This window comes from Oryzias melastigma, linkage group LG17, assembly GCF_002922805.2.
Source record: "Oryzias melastigma strain HK-1 linkage group LG17, ASM292280v2, whole genome shotgun sequence".
Lineage (NCBI taxonomy): Eukaryota > Metazoa > Chordata > Actinopteri > Beloniformes > Adrianichthyidae > Oryzias > Oryzias melastigma.
This window is the reverse complement of record NC_050528.1, coordinates 27,361,386-27,367,477: the sequence shown is the minus strand read 5'-3', so window position 1 is coordinate 27,367,477 and position 6,092 is coordinate 27,361,386. Positions and strand designations below refer to the sequence as shown.

General features: G+C 42.5%; 1 pseudogene; it reads left to right on the top strand.

Moving 5' to 3' along the window:
• Nucleotides 1–362: 362 nt before the first annotated feature.
• On the top strand, nucleotides 363–2,477 carry LOC112155801 (annotated as a pseudogene).
• Nucleotides 2,478–6,092: the final 3,615 nt, after the last annotated feature.

Genomic DNA, 6,092 nt, shown 5'->3' with positions numbered 1-6,092 from the left:
CGGGGTCGCGGGGTTGCCGGAGCCTAAGCTGGCTACTGATGGCCGAAGGCGGGGTACACCCTGGACAGGTCGCCAGTCTGTCGCAGGGCCTCAATCACACACACATTCACACCTAGGAGCCCTTCAGAGTCACCAATTAACCTATAAAGCATATTTTTGGACGGTGGGAGGAAGCCGGAGTCCCCGGTGAAAACCCACGCATGCACGGGGAGAACATGCAAACTCCACACAGAAAGGTCCCAGCCGGGATTCGAACCGGGGCCTTCTCGCTGTGAGGCAAGAGCGCTAACCACTGCGCCACCGTGCAGCCTCCAATGAAAATCAACTTCTGAGAAAGTGAGAAGCTGATTGGCTAAATTCTCAGTAAACAGGAAAATTTGAAACTAGACAAACTGGTTTATTACTGAGGAAGTGAAAGTCTCAGTCTTCGTGTCTGAGAGGAGAAATGGCGCAGAGAGGAGTTGATCTGGATCGAGAAAGATTGTGCTGTTCCATCTGTCTGGATCTGCTGAAGGATCCGGTGACTATTCCCTGTGGACACAGCTACTGCATGAAGTGTATTCAAGGATTCTGGGATAAAGAGGAGAAAATCCACAGCTGTCCTCAGTGTAGGAAGACCTTCACACCGAGACCTGTTCTAGTGAAAAACACCATGTTAGCAAATATAATGGATCAGCTGAAGAAGACTGGACTCCAAGCTGCTCCTGCTGATCACTGCTATGCTGGACCTGAAGATGTGTCCTGTGATTTCTGCTCTGGAAGAAAACTGAAAGCCATCAAGTCCTGTTTGATCTGTCTGGCCTCTTACTGTGAGAAACACCTTCAACCTCATTTGGATGAAGCTGCATTCAAGAAACACAAGCTGGTGGAACCCTCCAAGAACCTGCAGGAGAACATCTGCTCCATTCATGATGAGGTGATGAAGATGTTCTGTCGTACTGATCAGAAGTGTATCTGTTATCTCTGCTCTGTGGATGAACATAGAGGACACGACACAGTCTCAGCTGCAGCAGAAAGGTCTGAGAGGCAGAGAGATCTGGAGGAGAGTCAACAACAAATCCAGCAGAGAATCCAGGACAGAGAGAAAGAGGTGAAGCTGCTTCAACAGGAGGTGGAGGCCATCAATCACTCTGCTGATCAAACAGTGAAGGACAGTGAGAAGATCTTCACTCAGATGATCAATCTCATCCAGAAAAGAAGCTGTGATGTGAAGCAGCAGATCAGATCCCAGCAGCAAACTGAAGTGAGTCGAGTCAAAGATCTTCAGGAGGAGCTGGAGCAGGAGATCACTGAGCTGAAGAGGAGAGACGCTGAGCTGAAGCAGCTCTCACTCACAGAGGATCACAGCCAGTTTCTGCTCAACTACCCCTCACTGCCACCACTCAGTGAGTCCACACCCTCATCCAGCATCAATGTCCGTCCTCTGAGATACTTTGAGGAGGTGACAGCAGCTGTGTCAAAGCTCAGAGACAAACTGCAGGACATTCTGAGAGAGGAATGGACAAACATCTCAGTGACAGTCACTTATGTGGATGTTTTACTACCAGAACCAGAACCAAAGAGCAGAGCTGACTGCTTGAAATATTCACGTCAAATCACACTGGATCCAAACACAGCACACAGACAACTGTTACTGTCAGAGGAGAACAGAAAGGTGAAAGTGATGAAAAAACCTCAGTCTGATTCTGATCATCCAGACAATTCACTGATTATCTTCAGGTTCTGAGTAGAGAGAGTCTGACTGGACGTTGTTACTGGGAGCTCGAGTGGAGAGGAAAATATGGTTGTGTAGCGGTTGCATACAAGAACATCAGCAGATCTGTACATGGAACAGAATTTGGATTTAATGATAAGTCATGGACATTAGTTTGTTCTTCAAACCATTTATTTTTTCACGACAGCATTAAAACCTCCATCTCAGCTCCTGTTTCCTCCAGAGTAGGAGTGTACCTGGATCACAGAGCAGGTGTTCTGTCCTTCTACAACGTCTCTGAAAGCATGACTCTCCTCCACAGAGTCCAGACCACATTCACTCAGCCGCTCTATGCTGGAGTGGGGTTGTTTGGTGTTGGAGAAACAGAAGAGTTCTGTAGACTCAAATAGTTCCTGAAAGAAGTGAAGTGTTTAGTGATTTCTCTGCTTTCAATCATTTTGAACTAAACTCTATCTGTAATCTGTGGAGTAGTGTTTGTAGTCAGAAATAAGAGAAATAAAAATGATTAAGAATGTGGATTTGAGACATTTGTTGCTTCTTTGAACTTTGGGATTTTAATGTTTAAATTCAAATTTCACACGTTTTTTATTTTTTCAATGTTTTTGAAACCATGAGAGAAGAAACTGAAGGAGAAGATTGTGTTTGTAGAAAGAACATTTACAACTTTGATTCCTTTTTGCTTCACTTGACAAGTTTTGACGGATTTGTATTTTTTTTAGAGAACATTTTTTTCTGATTATTTGACAATAAAAAACTCTGGATACTTTTGTCTTTATTTCAGAGTTTTTGTGAAATCTGACGATGAAGAGTTCTTTTCGGGCTTTGGGCCTTTAAATTCCAGCAGCTGCAGAAAACAAAGTAACACTTGCATTACTGCCATCTACTGGAGAGCAGTAGAATGAAAAATGTCTTTTCAAAAGCCTGACCTCACACACTGGGTTTGTCAATTTTTCTGCCCAGAGCAATTCTTCAAAATAAAAACTCAGTATCTTCATTAATGTAGCGGCTGCAGACTTATGATCTTTCCCTTTCCGGGATTTCTTTTCCAACTGTTCATATGAATCCAATGTATGTCCTTCTCCACAAAAGAGTCATTTCCTTCTCAACATCTGGGTATCTTACTTTTCCTGGGTTTCAGTCCTGAATTTGTCCCTCACTGGGGTCACCATCGTTGCAAAACTGCTTTCTTGCATTCCAAAACGGATCTGTGATGGTGGTTTGGTCAAGCTCCTAGATTCAGGTGGAACATCCTGTATGTTTCCGAAGACCGGATCTATTAGGACTCTTACTTGTTTCTCTATAAACTCTGTGATGTCAGAGAACTCACATCTCTGTCCAGTTCTCTCAGTCCGGTCAACAAAAAATACCGGGCCCTGTACACCATCTCGGAACCAACAGAATCAAAACCAAACCCAGGTCCGCCTAATAATGTCTTTCCTCATCACGTGACAAAAAAGCGAAATCATAAATAAACATGATCATGGCTGCTACAATTTGTTTTTGATTATGTTTTGTTTTTGTTTTTTTTTTGTAGTAGTAGTAAATGAGCATAAATCAGAAGATTGTACTCCTTTTGTCAGAAGAATTGCATCTATAATACATTTTCTAACCTTTAAGGGGAGAGTTTAAGTGTTCATAAAATATCACAATAAATCTCAATGTTCAGATGCACCAAAAAAAGCCAAAGCAAATTTTACTTAACCTATTGGGTTTTTGTGATATTTTTTCAAAATGTTCTGAAAGACAGGACTCATGAGAGATGCAATAGTAGTTCACAAGCTGCAGTCCTCCATTTGTCTCTGATCTTGTAGGGCAGTTTCTTGATGGCACTGAGCATGTTAGCAGGCACATTCAGATCATGCAAATAATGCAAATCATCCATAACATTGCAACAACTTCTGAGAAAAGGCCTGTAATCTTGAAGGGCCTTAGCATTTTCTGTTTTAATAGACGGCCATGAAAGAACTTTGTCCATGTATGCTGCTGCCACCTTGTGTTAATTTCCAAAATGTTCTTTGAGGCTTTGGCTCTGAAATAACCTCTATCTGGACCATAGACTGTAAAAATAATGGACTGAGCGAGCAATGAGGTCCCCCATTGGAAATGCATTACCTCCTCTCCTCGCGAAAGTAGGCCGCCGCTTTCACCGTCAATTCCTGAAACGGATACCGCCATTTGCAAACAATCTTCAGCGATTGGTCTGAGTCATAGCTGAGTCATCGAATCTACAGGAAGTACTGTCGCCATTCAGGAGTGAGTTTACTGCAACCGTCCGCCTCTTTCCACGCCTTTAGCACGAGACCACGGGATGTAAACAGCTTCTACTTTAATCACGGCGGCTCGAGAGAATCGTACAAGTCATTGTTGAAGCCTTTGAGGGAGAACCATTCCAACATTTGATTCTGTCAGCGGTCCTTTTGGATTTACTTACATTTATTCCTTTTTGTCGAGATAAAAGGAGCATTTCGGTGACCCTTTGCCCCTGCGCGCGTCCCTCTCGCGCGCGCCGCAGCTTTTCAGTTGTCATTCGCGGCCAGGTTACAGTCTAATCAGATGCACGTGAGAAGCGCGTTCAGCTGTATTTAAAATAAATAACCATCCTAACAAGAGAACAGCTGGATCTTTTTTCTGTTTGAAGATACGACCGGGTCCAAGTTTGTCTCGCGCTCCTCAGACGTCTGCGTCTAATTCAGGCTGAAGCTGGAAAATTGCTGCGAAAATGAATCTTTGGTTTGTGATTTTATGCGCATATATGTAACTTATAATTTATAAGCTACAACCAAAACAGATAAATAAAGAAAAACAAACATTAAACAAACAAAAAAGTCCAAAGCACATAACCTCAGAGTGAAATCTATTTCTACAGAGTAAATCCTCATCTAAAAATGTCGACAGCATGCTCCTCTTGTTGTTTTAAACTGCTGCATCGGTACATTCCATTGAGGTAAACAACAGTAGGACAATGATTGGTACATTGTTGAATTGTAAAGTAGGTGTTAAAAGGTCTTCACGGACTCATTGATGAAGTCTGCTCCCATTGGCTACCCGTCATCTGTCACTCAAACCCCCCAGACGGTCGACGTCAGACCCACAAACGCTTATTGAGCCATCTGATTGGTCAATTTATAACTCTAATAACTTGTGATAATGGAAAAAAATCTTTAAAAAAAATTAGGATTAGAAAAAAGAAGTTAAGCAGAAAGCAGCAGAGGAAGAATGATTATTCTGACATATAAAATGACTGAGAAATAACTGTCTGTTTCTCAATGTAAGTCAATGGGACGACACTAAGGAACTGAGGTTGATCCTTCGGACGAAGAAGGTTGACCTCCAGACTAAGTCAAGTGAGGTTGAGCTCATGCACCTGTGTGTTCGCGCTCTGGAGTGGGGAAACCCTCACACTTTTGCCGCAAATGTGTCCCTGTTGTCTCCTGCCGAACTTATTCCATCCCGTCAGAGAAACTGTAGTTGATTCTTATTGTAATGACCCAGCTGACGCAACACTTGTAGTGAGGAACCAAGAGCTGAGCTACTCTTTCACTAGCAGAGCTGGAGAGCCATTCCTTCCCCATACAACACACTACCCCAAAGAGTCTCAGAGAGGAGAAGTAGACAGAGAATTTTAACAGATGATTTCCTTACCAGCATCAATGCTCAATTATTTTATTCAATACTAATGAACAGCCAAACAGCATGAAAGTCATTTCTGGTCACAGCTCCCTCACTTATGTTGAGCGATGTAACACACCCAAGATTTCCCACTTCCCATGAGTCTTAGGAGCTGAGGGCGGGGCTAACCCTCGGGTCGCCACAATATTTGAATGCGTTTAGGTGCATTCCTGCCACTTTGGGATGGATTTGTGGAGTTTGCTGTTACAGTGCAAACTTGTGGGAAAAGCACAGGAAGTGTGCTCCACATCAGAGACCAGCACAGGATTTTATAGGGGCAGGAGCTCAAAGTTGGAAACAAAAAAATTTTTTTTGTCCTTTAAGAAATGCGGAAATTAAGTCATATTTTTAAACAGAGTACTAATAGATAAGGCTGAGTTGATAAAATTGATTAATCGATCTGAATTGATTTAACCTTAACAGATCAATAATCTATTCACAAAAATAAAAATCGATGTAGCACATAATGCTAAAGTCTGCTAGCTTGATGCTAACATTTAATGGGATTTCCCATAGAACAGCTAATGCTAACGCTTAGTCGACCTAAACACACACTGCTGACTAAATGAACATTTTTAAAAAGGAAATATTTCTTAAAGTAACCGTTTGTGGTCTAAAACAGTGGTCCCCAACCACTGGGCCGTGGATCAGTACTGGCCCATGGACCTTTGCCACCAAGAAGAACTAGTAAATTATACCTGTATTTTTT